We start from the raw sequence: 24,736 nt of genomic DNA on the forward strand, positions 1-24,736 counted from the left end.
TCATTCCCAACCACTTTCTTGATAAATACGGTGCCTTGAACTTCCTGCTACGTTGTAATTATGATAAGAATTTTCTTGATAAGATGTGTCTCCCTCACTTCTATAAGTGGATATTACTTCATTTCTTAGAATTTAAAATTTCTTATAATACGCAATTTTGCTGGTTTAATTGGCAGCCAACCAGTCTTTTATAGAAGTTGGTTGAATAAAAATGTCTTTCTTGTTCAGGATCTCTTAGGAGATGATGGTACTTTCTTACTCAGAATTTTTCAGGAAATTTCAACTGAACGGTAATTTATTTTGTTACAATACATGCAAGTTATTTCTGCGATTCCTAAGGATCTGATCGATAACGCATGGAGATACCACATTGATAAAACTAGTATTCTGTCTGAAAGCTCCTTCCAGCTCTCAGCGGACCCTTCATTAGATTTACTTAAAATGAAAAATAGAAACTACTACTGGCTTTTGACTAGTAAAGATCAACATGAAATAAACGCTATCATGAAATGGGAAAGACACTTCCTATCAGAAAAAAATATTTCTCCTGTGTGAAAAATATTTGCAGAGATAACAAACTAAGAAAATTCTACTTTAAACTCTTACACAGAATTGTCGTCACCAAAAGAGAACTGTTTACGTATGGTATTGCAGAAAATGCAATTTGTCCTTACTGCAAACAAAATGATTCAATAATCCATACTTTTTGTAACTGCCACTAGACCAAGTGGTTTTTTTCAAAAGTAATCAATTAATGGTTCAACGTCGAAAATGGCACCTCCTTTGCGCAATTCTCAAAGTCCCTAATCTTCGGTCTTAATGATAGAAAGAATCATAGCTCATTGTTAATTGTCAAAAAGCTCTATTTTACTCTTTTGTTTGCTAAATATTACTTGTAAATAAATAAGTTAGAGTTTTATCTTTGGATGAAGTTAAGGCTAAAATCAGTTGGAGGTATGATTTCGAACAACCCCTTCCTTCAATTAGCTAGTAAGAATCCAACTTACGGGAATAATCTGTTAATTAACAGGTCTAACATTACTGTGCAAATTATTACAACTGCTGTACTATTCTTTTTTATTTTTATGTAATTTTGATCCAATCTGTAATATCGTTATATACTTTCTTTTAGTTTTAAAATTTTGTAACTGTAACATGTGTTTTGTAAATAAACGACTATTAGAGGGAAAAAAAAGAGCAAGTTAGAAAATTAATTTGTGGCTTTTCTTGAGATAAGAATAGAGCCTCAAAAGTCAAAGGCATTTTGACAGTTTCTTGTACATTATTTCATCTGTGTGTGCTTCAAATCTAAGATCTTTATCGATGATTAAACCTAGTAACTTGTAATGCAACATTTGGTTGATATTTTTGACGTTAAGGTGTAGTTGCAAGCTTGCTGTTTCCACACGAAGCTTATGTTGTAACCTTTTTCCATAGCAAGTAATGCTTTGGTCTTCTTGGTATTGATGTACAATTCAGTTTTCTGTTGACCATTTCTCAATATTCTCCAAATCATTAGCAAGAGCTTTTATTAAAGAAGTGATATTGTTCCAGTTTGCACTCAAGGACAGGGTGGTATCGTCAGCATATATATCAATGTTGAAGTTGTTTAAATGTAAAGGTATATCATTCACAAATAGGAGAAATAAAAAAGGACCGAGGATTGATCCCTGCAGTACCCCTTGCCTGACAGGTTTCAGCTGAGATGGTTTATGCCCTTGTTTCACAAACTGTCATCACCCTTCTAGATACAATTGAAACCAACCCACAGTATCTGGACTGGCACCATACACTGATAATTTCTTCATTAATAGATTGTGATCGAGTATGTCAAAAGCTTTATGGAAATCAACAAATAGTGAGTTCATCGATCATCATTGTCCATTTTAAACAAAATTTTGTCAGGGAGTCTGATAAGTGCCGTTTCAGTGGAATTACCAGAATGGAAGGCTGACTGTAATTATTGTTCTCTTGAAGATATTTTAATAGTGACTTTGCTACATGTTGTTGAGGATTTTAGATAGGATTGGCAGCACTGATATGGGGCGATAGTTATTTCTAAGAAGATAGTGATAACCTGGATGGCAAAGATGACTAGGATGACTAGGATAATAAGAAAGCTGCCAGTATAAAACGTGGACAGCGGACTGGGTATAAAACATGGACTAGGTATAAAATGTGGACAACAGACTTTGTGTATAAAAACAGCTTTAGAAAGGTAAAACTGAGAGAAATGGATAGCAGACTAGCATAAAACAGTAGTCCCAGCTCCTTGGCTCGTCATGCAGTCTATTCCTGCCAACGTCAGTGCGGAGAAGGATAGCATGCTGCATGGGCAAGGAAGGTTAAGCCGCTACTCAAGGCAACCGAAAATGAAACTGAATTTTATAAAAAGGAGGAGTTAGAAGAGAATTCAATTTATAGTTTTAAACCAATAGAAGATGTGCAACTGAGAAGCACCAAACAAAAAAAAAAAGTTATGTATTGGTGTTAGTGAGAGAAAAATTCTTATAGATGCCACAATTCCATTTCAAAGCTTTGGGGATATGAGGAAATGGAGAACCCAAACGAAAAGGTCAATATAGGGGCATTCCGTGATGCAAAAAAAAAAGTATTTAGGGGGGAGTGGTTACTCACCTACAGATGCATGAATAATAACCAAAATGTGTCATCCAACATTATATTCTAAGTGATGATGACATGATTCACACCTATGTAAACATTTACATCGCATTTGTGACCCCTGTCATGGATGACATTAGAGACTGAGAACAGGTCTAAAAATGGGTGTAGAAAATAGCATTTTGGTCAGGCACAGGATTTGGAGAACTGGGCGGCACACATCCACCAAGAATTTTTAGGGTATTTATACATAAACTAACATGTTGGGCTATTTAGCGATCGTTTGATCTTATTTTTCCTTACCTAGAACCAATTAGCACAATTTTTACCAACGTAGTCCGCAGTCCACATTAATTTTTATACCGATAAGAAAGACTAGGATGACTAGGATGATAAGGATAGCTAGGGTGACTGAAATAACTAAGATGACTTTGATGGATAGGGTGACTGTGTAGGATAACTTAAGTACTGGGTACTAGAATGAGTTGGTTCAAGGATGACTAGGATGACTTTATTAACAAGGTTGACTGGGATGACTGGCATGTCTAGAATGACTAGCGATGACTACCATGACTAGTATAACAGGAATTACCAGAAGATGACTGAGGTGACAGTGATAACTGGGATGACTATGATGACTTTGATGACTAGGATGACTGAGATGATTAAAATAGCTAAGATGACTGGGATGACCAGGGTAACGGGATGACTAGGACAACAAGGGGGACTGGGATAACTAGGATGACTTGGATGACTTAGATGACTATGATGACTTTAAACTGGGATAACTGGGATGACTGAGATGATTTATTGATGACTAGGATGAGTGATAGAACTCGTTTGACTGAAATGGCTAAGATGACTTTGATGTCAAGTAAGATGAGTTTGATGAATGGGATATCTGGGATGACTATGATGACTAGTGTAATAGGGATTACTATGATTACTGGGATGGCGTGGATGACTGTGATAACTTTGATGACTATAACTTTGATGACTAGGATGATTGGAATGTCTGGGTTGACTAACATGACCAGGATGACTGTGGTGACTGGAATGACTGGGATAACTAGGATGACTGGGGTAACTGGGATAATCAAGGTGACTAGCATGACTAGGATGAATTGAACGACTACAATGACTGGGATAACTGGGATGACAAGGATAACTGTTATTACTGGGATCACTGGGGTGACTGTGATGGCTAGGGTGATTGGGATGACTAGGATAAAATGGGTGGGAAAACTGGGATGACACTAAGGATGACTTAGATCACTAGGATGAGTGGGATGACTAGGATGACTTGAATGACAAGGGATGACTGGGATGACTGGAATTACTGGGATGACAAGGATGACTGAGATAGTGAGATAGAGTAGATGAAGTAGGGCGCAATTATGCAAAGGTAGGGTGCTTTTGTTAGTGTAAAACAATTTGTTAAACAAGGTAGTAGCTTGTTGGTGTAGTAAATGACAACCAATTTATGATTTTTACAACTTCCTGTTATGTCATTTCATATACAGTTTCATAATGTTTCAGCTTACAACGTAACCTCTGCTTTAATCAAGAAACCTGAAAAAGATTTGCATTTTAAGGATGTGTGGAGGGGGGTTTGGAAAATTGTGCATACCGTTTCTACAACAATCCTAGCTATGTCCCTGTGTTTTATTGCTGAAGGGTATTTTAAAATTTAATGTTTATTATCATACTTGAGACGAGAGTTAATTCTCTACCATAGAATTAATGGTGTAAGAAGTAATATATCAAACATGAGATGCAGTGTTTCATCACCAGATGAAACACCGAGAAGAGAGTTGAAAATACGACACGCAGCGGAGTATTTTTGACGAACTTCGAGGTGTTTCATCTGGTGATGAAACACTGTGTCGAATGTTTGATATTTCTTCTCAAACAAAATCATCTTTGAAGGAGAAATTAAGGATGCAAATACTAAGCAGTGTTTCATCCGATTTCCAAACACTCATTAAACATTAATTTCCTTTGTATTTTCTTAATGAATTATTAATGAGTTTGAGAATGAATGAATGAATAACTTTATTTACCGAGGGTGACACATTACAGTTAAGAACTGATAAACTTGTGGCCCTTCCCTAAAATATACAAAACTAATTTACAGATATTAAAAAGGGTAAAAGCAGAAAAAAAAGGTAAAAAAACAAAAAAATTATGAAATGGGAAAGCTATCTAGGCCAGCATAACCTTCCTTTATAAAAATACAATAGTTGTGTTTGAATGCATTAATACTGGTGCTAGATTAATCTCCCTGAATTACTCAAGAACAAGCATTGTTTGGATTTGGCCATTAGACATAAAGTAAATATTATACGTGATATCCAAACATCTATAAGTGGGTTTAAGAAATGAGTGACAGCCATTAGTTTTTAAGCTATTGTGCCATTAAATGGAACATTATCACACTTAAGTCCTGACATTACCTCAAAACACCATTTTTCAAGCTCATTTATTGTCAAAGTGTTCTCACTTCTTAAATCTAAATGGTTGATCTTCTCCATCCAGGAAATGTCATTATACTTTATTCATGTTCATAAGGTGTTTATATGGATTGCAAGGAGTGTTAAGATCTCTAAGAAGAAGTGACTAACACATCAACACCAGTTTATGTGCTGATAAAAATGGTTTATTTATTTTTCAGGCAGAAAAAGACAACAAATGAGGCAAACTGGTCAGAGTAGACAAACAGAAAAATGTGAGACAACCGCATAAAGCATTGCTTTCTTTCGCATCGTAAAACAACTTCCATTTCACTTCGCACCACAGCAGATTCAAGAGTAGAACAAAACAGGTAGAATTTTATCTCTTATTTAATTTCCATTTGCAGTTTACAAATAAGAGCTTGGGTTCCCTATGGTTTGCATGCTGTCAGGAAGAATTTATTAGTAATAGGAACCCTACTTCATTACTGAGACTTGGTTTTACACTCTGTCTATGACCCAGCCTGGGCGATCACTAAGGGAGCTTTGCATTATTTGTCAGAACTTACTGGCCAGACCATTCCTGCCCTAATGAAAATTTTACTTTCAATCAAAACTATTCATCAGACATATCCTAAATAGCATGCAGGAAGGAGATGGTTTTTCAGCAAAACTCTTTGTAAAAGCCTGTTTCATTGTCAAAATTACCAGTCCGGCCATGGTCCAGCCAGCCAGTTCTGACTTTGGGAAAGTGCCCCGAGTGTGGGGTTAAGCTGGCTCAGGGTTTTTCTCAAAAGAGGAAGTGCAAATTTGCGGTGGTTATAATCACCCAGCTGTTGTTGTACAGCCATTCTATTAGTAACTGCTTATCTTATTTACTTAAAATCTCAAATTTCACTTTTAATCAAAACTATTCATTCAGACATATCCTAAATAGCATGAAGGAAGGAGATGCTTTTTTCGCAAAATGCTACAATCTTGGACAAAACTGTTGAGAAAATTGTATACTTGGACAGCATTTTTCTAAACATCGTAGCTGTACCGGTTCTTCCCTCTCCCCCTTCCCCTGAAAGCAATGTTGTTGTGTATTCAAAAGAAAGCCTGATCCCTGGGCGTTTGTGGGAAGCAACATTGAATTGGGGGAAGGGGTTTTCTTTCCGCAAAGGCGTCGTTTTAGAAATAGTTTTGTTGCGTAGGAAAGTGGACATGATGGGGAAAACTTTCTCAAGTAGTTTTGTCCGGGATTGTAGGTAAAAGCCTGTTTCATTGTCAAAATTACTAGTCCAGCCATGTTCCAGGCAGCCAGTTCTGACTTTGGGAAAGTGCCCCGAGTGTGGGGTTAAGCTGGCTCAGGGTTTTTCTCAGAAGAGGAAGTGCACATTTGCGGTGGTTATATATTTTTGCACAGCCATTTTATTAGTAATTGCTTACCTTATTTACTTAAAAAATAATCTCTGAGATAGTCTCCAAAAACCAACATAAAACTGTTGTCAGATCACAAAATTTAAAAATTACTTAAGTATAGAAAGTTGATATTGTAGGCAAATCTTTTTGTTAAAATCTTTGATGAATTTTGAAAAGAAGGAAGACTTGTCTTCATTTTTTTATTCTGGTAGGAAACGATTTTGCAGAAAAATGGACATCCATATAATTAAAGGCAGGGAGAGTAATATGTTATTCTTCCTTTCTACCTGACAGTCAAATTTACCTGTATTATTTCTTGCATCTCTGGCCTTTTAACAGAACCCCTTCCATTTGGTGATGTTCCTGAAGATTCTTTGCCCATCACAAGTTGAATATCAAAAACATTTCTGCAAGTGAAGGGATGACATTTCAAGAAGCTAAGGGATCATGGTTCCCCATTGGAGATTTCAGGCGTTTTAGGTATCAGTTTTTTCCTTTTTTAAAACTTTCTTAACTTGTATAAGACTACTACATTTTGCTGAGAATTTTTCCAGAGGTACACACAATTTTCCAAATCCCACAAAGCATCAAATCTTTTTCAGGCTTCTTCATTGAAGATGAGGTCATCCCAGTCATCCTACCCATCCAGCTTATTCCAGTCATCCTATTCATCTTAGTTTTCCAAGCCAACTCAGTCATTCCACTCATTTTAGTCATCCAAGTCACCCTAGTCACTCCTGTCATCCCAGTGACCCTAGTCAGATTTTGCGTCAGATTGTGAAATCTAAAGTCGTGATCTCAAGATCTAAATCTGGATTTCCCACTCGAATGCAACCCTAGTCTCACCTGTCATCCCTGTCATCCTACAATCATGGACAAAAGTCTTGGGACACTTTTGCATTTCTGATCCGCGTTTTCAAATTCACACGTCCTCCCCTCACCCCACAAACAAAGTTGGACGGGCAAATTTTTTCAGAGTTGTAACTTTGTATAGAGTGACGGGGAAGGGGAGGGGGAACTACAAGAAAATTTCAAAAAGGATGCACTGTTTTATGAGGGAACCCAGACAAAAAATATGATTATTGCATTACTGTCTTAAAGACGTTTGTCCATGATTGTAGTTATCCCAGTCATCCTACTCATCCTAGTCTTCTTTGCATCCCAGTCACCAGTCATCCCAATCATCCTAGGTATCCCTATTATTTTAGTCATTGTAGTTATCCCACCCAACCTAGCTAGTCATCCTAGTCAACGAAGTCACCACTGTTGAGTCTGTTGCCTTAGACATCTCAGTCAACCCATTCATCCTTGTCATCTCAGTCTCTGTAGTTATTGTAGTTATCCTAGCCATCTCAATCATTCCATTCATCCTTGTCATCCCAGTCTCTGTAGTTATTGTAGTTATCCTAGCCATCTCAGTCAACCCATTCATCCTTGTCATCTCAGTCTCTGTAGTTATTGTAGTTATCCCAGTCATCTCAATCATTCATCTCAATCCATTCATCCCAGCCACCCTAGTCATCCCAGTCATCCTAATCAACTCAGTTATCCTAGTCCCCCTAGTCATCCCAGTGGCCCTAGTCATCCCAGTCACCTCATTCATCCTAGTTACCCCAGTTATTCTACTTTTCTTTTTCATCACAATCTTCCCTGTCACCCCTGTTATCACAGTAAACCAAGTCATCCTATTCATCCTAGTCATACCAGTTGTCCTAGTCGTGCCACTCATCCTACTTATCCCAGCCATCCAAGTCATCTCATTAATAGTCATCCTATTCATCCTTATCCTGCAAGTCATCCTGGTCATTCAAATAGTCCCAGTCATCCTCGTTTCCCATGTTATTCCCGTCATCCCAGTGATCACTGTTATCCCAGTCATCCTCTCATCATAGTAATCCTAGTCATCCAAGTCATCCTAGTATCTCACTCATTCCATTCATCCTAGTCATTTTAGTCACCCGAGTGATCTCAGTCATCTTAGTCACCTTATCTATCCTATTCATTCCAATCATACCAGACAACCTTGTCATCTCAGTTATCTCATGATCCTAGTCATCCAGTTTTTCTAGTTATGCTTGTCATCACAGTCATCCCAGTCACCTAGCTAAGTCATCCTAATCATCCAAGTCACTCCCGTCATCCCTGTGACCTTAGTTACCTAGTCATCCCAGTCCTCCTAGTCATCCCAGTGACCCTAGTCATCCCTGTCATTCTAGTTATCCCTGTCATCACAGTTATTCCAGTCACCATTATTTGGATTAACAAAATACACAGTATGGTTGGTTATGGTTGCTATGAGATGTAAAAACAGTAAAAAATAGATGCTACGTGACATTTAGTACTGGCGATGAAACCATCGAGTGGAGAGTCCTTAAGCAGTGCAAACCTTATAGAAGTATTAGCAACAAATGTAATTTATGCCTTATTAACCCCAGCAGCAGTCAATTGATAAAAATTGGTGAAAATCAATAACTTAAATTGTTGTGTCAAATCACTATAGCCTGAGTATCAGGCGTTTCTGGGGGAAAAGGGGAAAGATGGAAGCGAAAAAGGGAGAGAGCTGAAGGAAAGAAACGCCTGACACAGATGCTTTAACTGGAGCCTTCCGCCCCCACACAGCATGATTCGAAACCATCCAATCAAAATCACATCCGGTCATTGGGTTGTCAGCTTCACGTGTCAAAAAGCTCGCCTAAAATAAATCTCACCGTACGGTCTTGCCGAACTCCGGTGCCTGCATTGTGTTGCAACGATTTCGCTTTTTCTGAAACCTCCAATTTAATGAGGAGTTTTCGAATACTTGTAATGGAAAACCTGCCGTTTTTGAGGAATTATAACATGCTTTAGGAATTGTGCTAATGTAAGATCGCCAACGCTCTGTTTGTAAATAAACGTGTGCCTGGAAAACTGTAAACTGCTTTTGTTTACAGAGTTACAACAGCGGCACTCATTAATAAGTAGGTTCCTGAGAATCTGGCAGCTAAAAAGCTGCTGTAAATCAGGCCGAAAATCGTACGAGGGAAAATCTAAAGACAAGCTAAAGCCTTTGTGCTGTCGGCTATTCTCAATACATGGCTACCTCGCTCTAATTTTATTTACAGTAACAATACCCTTTTAGCAGCAGGATGTTGTAAATCAAAACTTAGATATCTGAAGCACTGATATCGTCTTCTTTTCTTGATATCGTCTTCTGGTCTTGCCTGCGAAAACATCCGTTTCTCCTCGCTCTTCGTTTCGCAGGCTAGTCCTGGTCTTGTGAAATCAATACTTGGACATAGTTTCGGCAGAAGCTGGTATAAGAGGGTTTTTCATACTCCGAGAACATCTTTCCTTTTAACTACGAGGCTTTGAAAACACATTTCTTGCTCGGGTGATATTTTTATTCCCGAAAAGAACTTGAGAGCGCCCTCTAGAGTAGCCTGTTCCAGGCTCCGAGATAGTGGTGGAAATTCGTTCAGTAAAAGGAAATTTTCCTGCTGCCACCGCCCCCTTTCCCAAGTCATGCACGTCTTATTTTCGCTTTGCTCATTTTAATATGTTCCCACTATACTATCTGAGAGCCTGGCACAGGCTACCTCTAGAGTCTCTTTGAATTCCTCTCTGCGTCTCTATCCATAAATCAAAACACTCTGCTCGTGTTTACTTGCGGTCAGTGACGTCAGGGCGTATTGTGTGTTATCCAATCACTGCCACATCCAGATTCTGGATGTGTCACACGATTTGCTGAATGGTTTTGTGTCAGGCCTTCCTTTCTCTTCTCCCCCCTCCCCCCTCCCCCATCAAAAATCTCGTCTCCCCTATCCCCTTAGGAAGGCCTGATACTCAGGCTAAATCACTATTATTGGTTTTTCATGATTTTAACGATTTATAATGGAAGTCCACCAATTTTGGTTTTTTGGCATAAGTTAGATAGTGCAGCCAAGAAAACACACCCATGAGTAACAACTAATCAACAAACATGAAAATGAGAAATGTGGAAACTACAACACACACAAGTTTCTCTTTAAAACCCCTTATTTTGTACCTAATAACAAAAGCATTTTGGTAATAATGTTCAGTTCTCAGTTGTTCTCTTTCAGACATCCCCTTCAGTCGAAGGGATGTCTGAAATTCAGGCTAAAAGATTTCCCTAGATAGATTTTCACTGTTTTCCATTAACAATCCATAAAAATTACTTGATTGCATACGCTAACGATTCAGTATTGATTTCAATTTTTATACATTGGCTTCTCTGGGATGTATCTACACCCAGAACTGCTTGATGTGATGTTATTTTGAAAGGGCGGCAGATCTAAATCGTCAAATAGTAGTCTCCCACAAACCTGACCAATATTGGCCATCAGAAGACGATTTTAAACCTGGTCCTGGTTGTTCAAACGCTGGATAGCGCTATCCACCGGATAAATCGCTATCCAGAGGATAAGTATTAGGTAAACCAATAATCCATTGGAAACCAATAATCCATTGGATACCAATAATCCATTGGATACCAATAATCCATTGGAAACCAATAATCCATTGGATACCAATAATCCATTGGATACCAATAATCCATTGGAAACCAATAATCCATTGGAAACCAATAATCCATTGGATACCAATAATCCATTGGAAACCAATAATCCATTGGATACCAATAATCCATTGGAAACCAATAATCCATTGGATACCAATAATCCATTGGATACCAATAATCCATTGGATACCAATAATCCATTGGAAACCAATAATCCATTGGATACCAATAATCCATTGGAAACCAATAATCCATTGGAAACCAATAATCCATTGGAAACCAATAATCCATTGGAAACCAATAATCCATTGGATACCAATAATCCATTGGATACCAATAATCCATTGGATACCAATAATCCATTGGATACCAATAATCCATTGGAAACCAATAATCCATTGGATACCAATAATCCATTGGATACCAATAATCCATTGGAAACCAATAATCCATTGGAAACCAATAATCCATTGGATACCAATAATCCATTGGAAACCAATAATCCATTGGATACCAATAATCCATTGGAAACCAATAATCCATTGGAAACCAATAATCCATTGGATACCAATAATCCATTGGATACCAATAATCCATTGGAAACCAATAATCCATTGGATACCAATAATCCATTGGAAACCAATAATCCATTGGATACCAATAATCCATTGGAAACCAATAATCCATTGGAAACCAATAATCCATTGGATACCAATAATCCATTGGAAACCAATAATCCATTGGAAACCAATAATCCATTGGATACCAATAATCCATTGGATACCAATAATCCATTGGAAACCAATAATCCATTGGATACCAATAATCCATTGGATACCAATAATCCATTGGATACCAATAATCCATTGGAAACCAATAATCCATTGGATACCAATAATCCATTGGATACCAATAATCCATTGGATACCAATAATCCATTGGAAACCAATAATCCATTGGATACCAATAATCCATTGGAAACCAATAATCCATTGGATACCAATAATCCATTGGATACCAATAATCCATTGGAAACCAATAATCCATTGGATACCAATAATCCATTGGATACCAATAATCCATTAGATACCAATAATCCATTGGAAACCAATAATCCATTGGATACCAATAATCCATTGGATACCAATAATCCATTGGATACCAATAATCCATTGGAAACCAATAATCCATTGGATACCAATAATCCATTGGATACCAATAATCCATTGGATACCAATAATCCATTGGATACCAATAATCCATTGGAAACCAATAATCCATTGGATACCAATAATCCATTGGATACCAATAATCCATTGGATACCAATAATCCATTGGATACCAATAATCCATTGGAAACCAATAATCCATTGGATACCAATAATCCATTGGATACCAATAATCCATTGGATAGAAATTTATTCGGTGGATAGTGTTATCCACCTTTCAAACAACTGGTGCCTGGTTTTAAAGAAAAGATAAGATTTTTTTAAAGATTTTTTTAAAAAGTGATAATTGTTTGATACTTCGACTCTCAATTGCAATTCAATTGTCAACAAATTCACCGTTTGCATGAAATCAGTTATCACTTGGATGAACAGATGAACACATGTATCTTCCGATATTAATCGATGAAATCGGTAAAATTAAGATAAATTGATAAGCCAAACATAGTGTGTCATCGATATCTACCAATTGATTGATACAATTGATATCAATCAAATTCACCTATATAATTATAAAAATGGTTTTGCCCACACTTCCTAGCCAATGGCTACTGCTGGTTACATCAAACTATTGCAAACAAGTACATCATGAGTTCATGTAGTATCACTGACAAATTATCTCACCTCTCTGTGCCAATATCAACATAAAAATTCTCCTGATTAATCTCCATACATTTTCTTAAAGAATTAGTTGAGAGAATTTGATAAAAGATCCAATCATCAATCATTATGGCTACTTTCTTCTGTCCCTAAGGTGGCCATTGTGGAGAGGTTCAACCGTATTTAATAATACCTTGGAATTCTAAAATTATCCTGTACATAATTACATGAAACTTTGCTCAATCTTCGATTCCTTTTTTTTCTTTTTCAGGCAGAAGAGAAGAACAAAGATTTGTCTTGAACAGGATTGTAGCAGATCTTCAGGTGTTTATAAGTGGCTCCAACATTAGAGGAGTAGCTGACATAACGGAGATCATGGCCACAGGAAAAAGATCACAAGTTGTTATAATAGGTTAGTTTGGGAACCTTCACTGGTAATACTCTCATTGGTTACTTGCAGAATGTTAGAAAAAGATTTAGCTCTGGAGATGTTTGCTGACACAGGCTAGGAAGTCATTTACATGGGGCAGGGTTCCGGCTAAAATGTCAAGTTGATGGGTATATGAAACTATAGTTGGCAGGGAATTAGCCTGCAAAAAACAGCCTTTTATCCTTGCTCCTCGCCGCTGGGGACGTTTTGCTGGAATCAGCAACAGAAATTCTATACTGATGATGCAAATCAATGTTTACTCATTGTAATAAATCCTGTAGTGCTTGGGTTCCAAATGCGAATTTGTTCAATTTTATATTTCTCCTGGTCGATTTTGGTTAAGTGTTGTGTTCATTTGCGAACGAGCTCCAGCAAAACTCTAATGCTTCTTGTAGAGAAGAATATATTCTACAAATATTGATTGTTTGCTATAGATTCATAGCTAGACAAACGTAATACGTCTTAAGCCAAGCCAATGGACGTTTGTATACATGTATAAATATAGTTGCAAGAACACACGGTACATACAGTGGAACATGAATAGAGGCATTATTGAATTGAGCCATAAAGAGTGAATGTTACAATATTATTGTACTACAGGGTTTATTCTAGAGCACGGCCTTGAAGGATTTCCACAATTTGGAAAAAAATTGCTGCATTAAATATATATGTTGTCACATCAAATGGGGCGCAAAAAATAGACCCAAGGATGAGTACTATTTTTTTAAATAAAAGTATTCAAAAACATCACTGACAACAACACTGATTTGACGGCGGCTCAAAAACTACCTTACTTTGATCTTCTATGTAGTCAAACATCTGGGATTCTGCAGTAATTTGAGCCCAGGCTTTTTCAGTTGCCCAGATGTTCTAAAAAGGCGGCAAAGTGTCCGGTGAGTCCGACCATGATTTTATCTCATATAGTGAAGGGTATGGTAAAATTTCCATTTTTTTACCGAAATCACAGGTTGACCCATTTGAGAAAATACAATATGGCCACTGTTTAAAATCAATATTTTATAGTCTAGGACGATTTGTTTTCTAACTAGATAATTGTTAAACACTACTTCAAGGCCTATTTTTTCCTAAAACAAATGAAAAAGAAATTTGCAATTTTTGACCAAAATCATTGACTGACTGACTGACTGACTGACTGACTGACTGACGGACTGACAGACAGACTGACTGGCTGAATGATTGACTGGCCAACTGGCTGATGACTGACTGGCTGACTGGCTGACAGACTGACTGACTGATTGACGTACTGAGTGACTGACTTGCTGACTGACTGACTAACTGACTGGCTTGTTGACTGATTGACTTGCTGACTGACCGACTGGCTGAATGACTGACTGGCTGTGTGATTGACTGACTGATCGACTGGCTGACTGGCTAACTGACTGACTGACTGACTAATTGACTGACTGGTTGACTAACTGGCTAACTGGCTAACTGACTTACTTAACTGCGATCTATTGTTCCACTGTAAGTCTTTGATAAAAAATGTGACCACTCTGTCATCCAATCAGCGCTTATGACCAAATTCTGGACAGATTTTATGTCATCTAGTGAAGGGTATGGAATTTCTGTCACTGAGTGACAAACGTTCCTCCTCATGAAACATCCCCCAGCGGCAGTGAACAAGGAGAAAGGTCTGTTTTTGGAGGCTGGGTAACTGAACAGTTAACATGTCCCTTTGGTTTTTATTTTGCTTTCGTTTTTTTCTTATCAGGGTTTTCAATAAGGTCTTAAGTAGGTGGCACAAGCTTTGAATTAGGAAGAGATGGAAAAAAACTCGCATCTGTTTCTAGGGCACTCCAAGGGCATGTCCCCCAGAAAATTTTCAAAATCTAGGCCTTTTAGAATACATTTCCAGCATTCTGGAGCAAAAATTAGAGTTTTTTTAACAGAACACAGACATCATTAAATTTTGGCTTTTTTATTTCAGTGACAGCAAATGAGTAATTTCTTATTTACCGGTAAATTTTATTTCTTCTTGCCAATAGCTACAGCGTGAACCACTGGTTGTTTTAGTAACTGTTTTAAATCATGTTAACTATTTGTAAAAAAATATTGGAGTAATTTCCAATGAAAAGTAGTTGGCGAGTACACGTGAAATAGCCTGAATTTCATCCCGATTTCTTCAAGTCATTATTACTTCCTCAGTAACGTCTGAATCAACCGGCCGTTAATGCTGCCCAGTGACGTCACTCACTACCCGGAAACTGGGTAGGGATTTTGATTGGTTGATTGTCTAAACATTCACTTAATTATGTGTAACTATGAAAATTTTTAGCGGGATTGTCTCTTGATATTCAGCGGATCGCATCTCTGGCCTTCTTTCATGTAGTTCAAATATTTCGATAAGCTTAATCTTTACCTTAAACAGCAAAATTGCCCCTGTCTTCGAAACTGAAATGCTAAATTGAACTGCGAATGAAGAATCATTGCGGAGAGTCGGTAGGTTTTTCATTTAGAACCGCTTTGTGGTTTCGGCGGCCGGTGATTTTGTTTACGTGAAGTTTTCTGAGATCAATGTTATAATTTGACCTTCTTGCTATTTTGACCGTCAAGTGTAATGATTCTGTTAGCTTTTCTTATTTGTTTCCTTGTTTTTTTTCTTCGTTAAGGACCAAATAGCTTCTTTTCAATTAAAGCAAATCATTGTGTTTTTAAAACAAAGTGTTACGAATGTGTGTTTATTTCTTGGCATGATTGGGACCGAGTTTGATTATAGAATTCAGTACAACCAGTTCAGAGTTGTACTGCATGCAGTTGATAGTTTGAACGTTAAATATGAATTACAATTTAAAAAAATAAAACAATTCTGTATCATGCAGACATTTCCAAACGATATTTTCTTGGTTTGCCACTTGAAAATCATGTTTTACTTTTTGCATGAATTGAAGCAAAGGTCAAGGAGTAGTGACGTCACTGGAAGGCATTAACAGCCGGTCAATTCAGACATTACTGAGGGTGTAATAACGACTCAAAGTAATTGGATGAAATTCAGGCTAGCTGGCTACCGGCTCTTATTGAAAACCCTTAGTTATGCTCTTTAGAAGCCGGGGCAAATGCCAGGCCTCCTGCCCTTATCTTCATCTTGCCCATCGGAAGAAAATATGCTAGCCCGATGTGTTGCCCTACTTAGCCAAAATCGAGCAAAAATTAGAGTTTTTAAACAGAACACAGACATCATTAAATTTTGTCTTTTTTTATGCTGTGACAGCAGATGAATAATTTCTTATTAACTTGTGTTTATTTATTTCGTCTTGCCAATAGCTACAGTATGAACCATTGGTTGTTTTAGTAACTGTTTTAAATCATGTTATTTGTAAAAAAAAAAAACTGGAGTAATTTCCAATGAAAAGTAGGTGGCGAGTTCACATGAAATAGCCAGAGAATTTCTTTAGCTGCCAGCTCTTATTGAAAACCCTTAGTTATGCCCTTTAGAAGCCGGGGAAAATCCTGGGCCTCCTGCCCTTATTGACAGCCCTGATCTGAGGAACAGCTGGGGTTTCCCCCTAAAAGCAGGTTGTTCTACAGGAATTAGGTATTTCACCGGCACTGTTGTTCCATAACCTTATTCAGGCGAAATCTTTTGATATTAAAATTAATGTGGCAATTTGTTGTGAACAGGGTCGAACAGATCTTCAGATGCATGTTCATGAGTGGTTCCAATGATGGAGGCAGCTGTGCAAACTAAAGGACATTATTGCTACAGGATAGAGATCATAAGTTCATAGGTTGGTTTGTGACCTTCATTTATACTACTACTAGCATGGCAAAGTAGAGTGTAACTTAATCATGAAGTAAATAAGTTGTCATTTTGACTAGGGATGACTCTTAGTTAGATGTAAATTAGACAGTTTTATATGTACCATACATTACTCTACTTCCTCAAATTTACCAGTTTCTGAATGTGATGTGGGTAACCTCAATGAGTAAAGTTATTATTATTCAATCCTTGAAATAACAACTTTGATTGGGCAGGGTGAGATAAAAATTTTTAAAAAATTCCTTACCCTTTTGTCGAGATGTTTAAGTTTACTAGCCTGAAGTACATTATTGAAAACCCTTAGTTATGCCCTTTAGAAGCCGGGGAAAATCGTGGGCCTCCTGCCCTTATTGACAGCCCTGATTTGAGGAACAGCTGGGGTTATCCCCTAAAAGCAAGTTGTTCCACAGGAATTTCACTGGGCACTGTTGTTCCACAACCCTTATTCAGGCGAAATCTTTTGATGTTAAAATTAATGTGGCAATTTGTTGTGAACAGGGTGGAACAGACTTTCAGATGCATGTCCATGAGTGGCTTCAATGATCGAGGCAGCCCTGCAAACTAAAGGACATTATTGCCACAGGAAAGAGATCACAAGTTCATAGGTTGGTTTGTGACCTTCATTTGTACTACTACTAACATGGCAAAGTAGAATGTAACTTAATCATGTAGTAAATTGGTTGTCACTTTGATTAGGGATGATTCTTAGTTAAATTGGACAGTTTTACATGTGTACCATATATTACCCTACTTCCCCAAATTTACCAGTCTCTGAATGTGATGTGGGTAACCTCAATGAGTAAAGTTGTTATTATTATTGTTATAAATTATTAATTTTTTATTATCATAGCTACAATCTGTTACAAAAAGGCTTGAGGCACCAACTTATTTATTTGGCGAAATTTGTTTGTAAGACATTGTGTAATTCAAGCTGCTCTTGCCCATTAGATTCCAAAATTTTATTCAACCCTTGAAATAACAACTTTGATTAGGCAGGGTGAGATGAATATTTTTAAAAAATTGTGTACCCTTTTGTCAAGATGTTTAAGTTTACTAGCCTGAAGTACACTATAGTCTTGCAGTCCCACCAACACCCCCCCCCCCCCTGCCCCTTCTTTTCAGCTAACATACATTGTAAATTTGACTTTATCTCAGCAACATGTTGCTTGCTCATCGGAAGAAAATATGGTAGCCCGATGTGTTGCTCTACTTAAAGGGCTGTCATTAAGAGCCGGGGGGCGGGGATTTCCCCCGGCTACTATGAGTGTGGCCCCCGGCTACTTTAAATGGAAAATAAAAGAAAATTAGAACCAAAAGAAACCCCTAGGTGTTTGATTCCCCACCTACTTCTTGTACTTACCCGGTAACTCGAAATCTTAACGACAACCCTGACTTAGCCAAAATGGAGCAAAAATTAGAGTTTTTAAACAGAACACAGACGTCATTAAATTTTGGCTTTTTTATTCAGTGACAGCAAATGAATAATTTCTTATTTACCTGTGTTTATTTATTTCGTCTCGCCAATATAATAAGCTACAGTATGAACCACTGGTTGTTTTAGTAACTGTTTTAAATCATGTGATTTTTTAAAAAAAAAAACTGGAGTAATTTCCAATGAAAAGTAGGTGGCAAGTTTACATGAATAGCTAGCGAATTTCGCTAGCTGCTGGCTCTTATTGAAGACCCTTAGTTATGCCCTTTAGAAGCCGGGGAAAATCCTAGACCTCCTGCCCTTATTGACAGCCCTGATCTGAGGAACAGCTGGGGTTATCCCCTAAAAGCAAGTTGTTCCACGGGAATTAGGTATTTCACCCCATTGTTGTTCCACAACCCTTATTCAGGCGAAATCTTTTGATGTTAAAATTAATGTGGTAATTTGTTTTGACCAGGGTGAAACAGACTTTCAGATGCATGTTCATGAGTGGCTCCAATGATGGAGGCAGCTGTGCAAACTAAAGGACATTATTGCCACAGGAAAGAGATCACAATTTCATAGGTTGGTTTGTGACCTTTATTTCTACTACTAACATGGCAAAGTAGAATGTAACTTAATCATGTAGAAAATTGGTTGTCACTTTGATTAGGGATGACTCTTAGTTAAATTGGACAGTTTTACATGTGTACCATATATTACTCTACTTCCTCAAATTTACCAGTCTCTGAATGTGATGTGGGTAACCTCAATGAGTAAAGTTGTTATTATTATTGTTATAAATTATTAATTGTTTATTACCATAGCTACAATCTGTTACAAAAAGGCTTGAGGCACCAACTTATTTATTTGGCGAAATTTGTTTGTAAGACATTGTGTAATTCAAGCTGCTCTTGCCCATTAGATTCCAAAATTTTATTCAACCCTTGAAATAACAACTTTGATTAGGCAGGGTGAGATGAATATTTTTAAAAAATTGTGTACCCTTTTGTCAAGATGTTTAAGTTTACTAGCCTGAAGTACACTATAGTCTTGCAGTCCCACCAACACCCCCCCCCCCCCACCCCTTCTTTTCAGCTAACATACATTGTAAATTTGACTTTGTCTCAGCAACATGTTGCTTGCTCATCGGAAGAAAATATGGTAGCCCGATGTGTTGCTCTACTTAAGGGGCTGTCATTAAGAGCCAGGGGGCGGGGATTTCCCCCGGCTACTTATAGTGTGGCCCCCGGCTACTTTTAATGGAAAATAAAAGGAAATTAGAACCAAAAGAAAGCCCTAGGTGTCTGATTCCCCGCCTACTTCTTGTATTTACCCGGCAACTCGAAATCTTAACGACAACCCTGACTTAGCCAAAATGGAGCAAAAATTAGAGTTTTTAAACAGAACACAGACATCATTAAATTTTGGCTTTTTTATTCAGTGACAGCAAATGAATAATTTCTTATTTACCTGTGTTTATTTATTTCATCTCGCCAGTATAATAAGCTACAGTATGAACCACTGGTTGTTTTAGTAACTGTTTTAAATCATGTGATTTTTTAAAAAAAAAAACTGGAGTAATTTCCAATGAAAAGTAGGTGGCAAGTTTACATGAATAGCTAGCGAATTTCGCTAGCTGCCGGCTCTTATTGAAGACCCTTAGTTATGCCCTTTAGAAGCCGGGGAAAATCCTAGACCTCCTGCCCTTATTGACAGCCCTGATCTGAGGAACAGCTGGGGTTATCCCCTAAAAGCAAGTTGTTCCACAGGAATTAGGTATTTCACCCCATTGTTGTTCCACAACCCTTATTCAGGCGAAATCTTTTGATGTTAAAATTAATGTGGTAATTTGTTTTGACCAGGGTGGAACAGACTTTCAGATGCATGTCCATGAGTGGCTCCAATGATGGAGGCAGCTGTACAAACTAAAGGACATTATTGCCACAGGATAGAGATCACAAGTTCATAGGTTGGTTTGTGACCTTCATTTGTACTACTACTAACATGGCAAAGTAGAATGTAACTTAATCATGTAGTAAATTGGTTGTCACTTTGATTAGGGATGACTCTTAGTTAAATTGGACAGTTTTACATGTACCATACATTACGCTACTTCCTCAAATTTACCAGTCTCTGAATGTGATGTGGGTAACCTCAATGAGTAAAGTTATTATTATTATTATAATTTGTTAATTTTTATTATTATAGCTACAATCTGTTACAAAAAGGCTTGAGGCACCAACTTATTTATTTGGGCGAAAAATCTTTATCAGACATTGTGTAATTCGAGCTGCTCTTGCCCGTTAGATTCCGAGATTTTATTCAACCCTTGAAATAACAAATTTGATTGGGCAGGGTGAGATGAAAATTTTAAAAATTGCTCACCCTTTTGTCAAGATGTTGTTTACGTTTACAAGCCTGAAGTAGTCTTGCAGTTTTGCAAACATGCTAGCCCGATGTGTTGCTCTACTTAGCCAAACTATAGAGTGTTTTCACTCACGTGGCCAGCATCTATGCAAGTTTATTGGAAAAAAAGAAAGCGTTTGCATAACAGAAGAGTTTAACTCCAACAGGACTGGTTTGGGACACCAATATGGCCTTCGTGACATCATATGAAAACACACTATTGAACAGCACTTTTGTTTTGTCACTGGAGAAAGAAGGCCCTTAAATTTTCTCTATAGTTATTATTCAATCCACTTAACTTTAATGGTTCTTAGAAAATAAATGAAATGAAAAATTAGAATAATTTGTTTTTGTAATCTTAATGATTGTAACTTGACTTAGTTGGTTTAACCTGTTGCTTATGTAGGCTCATATTTTTCTTATCCAGATCAGATGCATAATGCCACAAACAGACTGGATCAAGTCTTCAACATATATTTTAAGCTTCAGAGGTTATTTTAAGTACCGTAAGTGCTGTATATAAATGCTTTGTAATCCAGCTCTTGAGTGAACCAGATAAACAAAATGTGGCTTGCTTGTTCAAAAGACAATTATTAATCTTATCCAGGACACAAATTAAAAATGCATTTAAATGCACTTTAGAGGAGTTAACAATAAAGTGCATCTGTAAGGGGTTGGTTGCTTTGCACACACCCACTACAATTTTCACATGATACAAGGCATGTGGAGATTTCTTGTGCAGGGTTTTTTGTGCTACAAGGTTTCTTAATACAATCTTTCAACTGCAGAAATTAGTAAGTAAAACATACAAGGCAAAATTGTCAACAGCTGATGCCTTGTATGTAGTTGATGGCAAAATCACTTTAGTTGCTGTTGTGCAGAAACGTTGCAATGATTTTGAACAGAATTAGGAACACCTCAAAGAATTGAAGTTAAAAAAGTGAGTTGAATCAATGTCTATTTTCAGAGCATCTGGCTTAGTGTAGTTGGAAAACTTCACTTGACCCTAACTTTTTCAGGAAAAGCAGTCTGTATATGAAGATCAAAAGGCAATCAAAGTCACTGTCTACACAAAATGAAGGAAAACATTGACTTCCAAAACACTTTTTATGTGTTCATACCACTTGAAACATAATTTGAGAGTTTCAATGAACCACTGGAACAGGTTACATGTAGTGGTTTCACATTGATTTTCTGACTGGCTTTGCAAATTTTCACACCCTTCATCTTATTTCATGATAATGCATGTAAAAATTCAATTTTATAATCCTGTTGTGCAAAGAACCACCCCGTTTAAAACCTTTGGCTTGATAATTAATCATGCCTAATAGATTTTTGATTTTACTCCTGGATAAGTATTAGTTTGCTTTTGATCAGCTGTTTTGCCACAGCTATGTTATAGATATGAGCTAAGTTCTGCTATATTCAAAAAGCAGTTTTACACCATTTTCATGTGCCAATTTTTGCACTTGCAAAGTCATTGCAAAAATTTAAAACTGCCATATTGTCAGTGAACCAATGATATGGAAAACTTTGGTTAAAGCTCAGAATCATTGTGTCAATAAACATGTGGAAACGTGAAGGAAAACAAGGGAAAATTTTGGCTTAAAAAGGAGAAACAACCCAGCATTAATTTTTTTCCAATGTGAAGATAAATAATTCATGCATTGTGCTGGAAGCTTGCATTAATACCCATTGAAGTTTCATATTACCATTCATCCAAGTCAATTTTTGTACCTAGAAAGTTTAAGGAAAGATTTACAACAGAAAGCAATGAATTAAGTTTAGATTGTCAACTGATGAAAAGAAAATATGCAACTCAAAGTTGCAACCTCAACTCAACAACTCAAAAAAAGTTAGCAAAAATAATGGTTGAACTTAGCACTTTATGAAACAACAACTTTGTAAAAATTTTAAAATGGACTGATCACTAAAATCTCATTTATAATATTTTGTAAAATTTAACATTTGAAAACCATAACAAATTTTAAATTTTGTTGGCAATATGGTTAGAACTTTGTTCAAAGTTCTTCCATGATTTTCACATGGAAGATGAAGAGATGTAAAACTGACTGTTGTTTAGATCAGACATGCAATCTACATTGTGGCTTATACAGCCAGCATCACTAACTGATTGACTTGTTAGCTGCCTGACGGACTAACATTCTGCCTGACTGGCTTACTGTCTGGCTGATTGACTTACTTGCTGACAGACTGACTGACTGACCGACTGGGTGAATGACTGACTGGCTGACTGACTGTCTGGCTGACTGACCGACTGGCTGACTGGCTGGCTGACTGACTGCCTAACTTATTGACTGACTGACTAACTGACTGACTGGTTGACTAACTGGCTGACTGACTTGCTGACCGACTGAATGCATAGCTGACTCGTTGACTGACTTTGGACCAAAATTTATACAGGCTGAATGATTTGTTGCAAGTTTCATATTACCATTCATCCAAGTCAATTTCTGGTTCAAAGAACCTTATGTACACTACAATTGTACCTAGAAAGTTTAAGGAAAAGGTTTACAACAGAAAGCAATGAATTAAGTTTAGATTGTTGCTGAAAAGACAATATGCAACTCAAAGTGGCAACCTCAACTCAACAACTCAAAAAAGTTGGCAAAAAGAATGGTTGGACTTAGCACTTTATGAAACAACAATTAATCATTAAATCGCTAGCACCGTTGATTGGCTGAGGGCTTTATTTTTAACTAGATGATCATCAGACTTTATTTCTAGACTTATTTTGCCACAAAAAAGCAAACGAAAAGGAAATTTGCAATTTTTGACCAAAATCTTGGGTTAACCCCTATGAAAAAATCTCAGCATGGTAACTTTGTAATATCCAAAATTTTATAGTCTAGGAGGGCTTGTTTTCTACCTCAATGATCGTCAAACAATATTTCAAGGTCCATTTGTCCAAAACCATACAAAGAGGAAATTTCCATTTTTCGACCAAAATCATGGGTTGACCCCTTTGAGAAAAAACAATATGGCCACTGTTTAAAATCAATATTTTTATAGTCTAGGACTACTTCTTTTCTAACTAGATAATCGTCAAACACTACCTCAAGGCCTATTTTTTTCCTAAAACAAACAAAAAGGAAATTTGCAATTTTTGACCAAAATCATTGATTTGCTGACTAACTGACTGGCTGACTGACTAAATGACTGACTGATGGACTGACTACCTGCATAGCTGACTGGCTGACTGACTGTGGACAAAAATTTATACAGGCTGAATGATTTGTTGCAAGAAAAAACAACTTATTAATCATGAAATTGCTAGCACATTTGATTTGCTGAGGGTTTGATTTTTCACCAGATGATCATCAGACATTATTTCTAGTCTTATTTTGCCAAAAAAAAAAAAAACAAACAAACAAAGAGGAAATTTGCTATTTTTGACCAAAAATCTTTGGTTAACCCCTGTGTAAAAATCTCAGTATGGCAGCTTTGTAATATTCAAATTTTTATAGTCTAGGAGGGCTTGTTTTCTACCTCAATGATCATCAAACAACATTTCAAGGCTAATTTGTCCAAAAAAAATGCAAAGATAAAATTTCCATTTTTTGACCAAAATCATGGGTTGACCCCTTTGAGAAAATCCAATATGGCTACTGTTTAAATTCAACATTTTATGGTCTAGGACGACTTGTTTTCTAACTGGATAATTGTCAAACACTACTTCAAGGCCTATTTTTTCCTAAAACAAACAAAAAGGAAATTTGCAATATTTTTGACCAAAATCATTGACTGACTGTCTGGCTGACTGGCTGGCTGACTGACTTACCGACTGACTACCGGACTGACAGACAGACTGACTGGCTGAGTGATTAACTGGCCAACTGGCTGATGAGTGACTGGCTGACTGGCTG

General features: G+C 37.1%; 1 long non-coding RNA gene across 2 annotated transcripts; it reads left to right on the forward strand.

The window, feature by feature from the left end:
* Positions 1 to 5,352: 5,352 nt before the first annotated feature.
* Positions 5,353 to 24,233, forward strand: LOC140930310 (uncharacterized). 2 transcript variants are annotated; one of them, XR_012164843.1, is made up of 7 exons: positions 5,353 to 5,446; positions 6,819 to 6,959; positions 13,093 to 13,233; positions 16,891 to 16,997; positions 17,528 to 17,634; positions 18,919 to 19,025; positions 21,277 to 24,233. It is a non-coding gene; the product is annotated as an uncharacterized lncRNA (long non-coding RNA). The 2 variants fall into 2 exon arrangements; XR_012164842.1 differs by lacking the exons at positions 5,353 to 5,446; positions 6,819 to 6,959 and having other exon boundaries at positions 13,048 to 13,233.
* The last annotated feature ends 503 nt before the right edge of the window (positions 24,234 to 24,736 follow it).

This window comes from Porites lutea, chromosome 3, assembly GCF_958299795.1.
Source record: "Porites lutea chromosome 3, jaPorLute2.1, whole genome shotgun sequence".
Classification (NCBI taxonomy): domain Eukaryota; kingdom Metazoa; phylum Cnidaria; class Anthozoa; order Scleractinia; family Poritidae; genus Porites; species Porites lutea.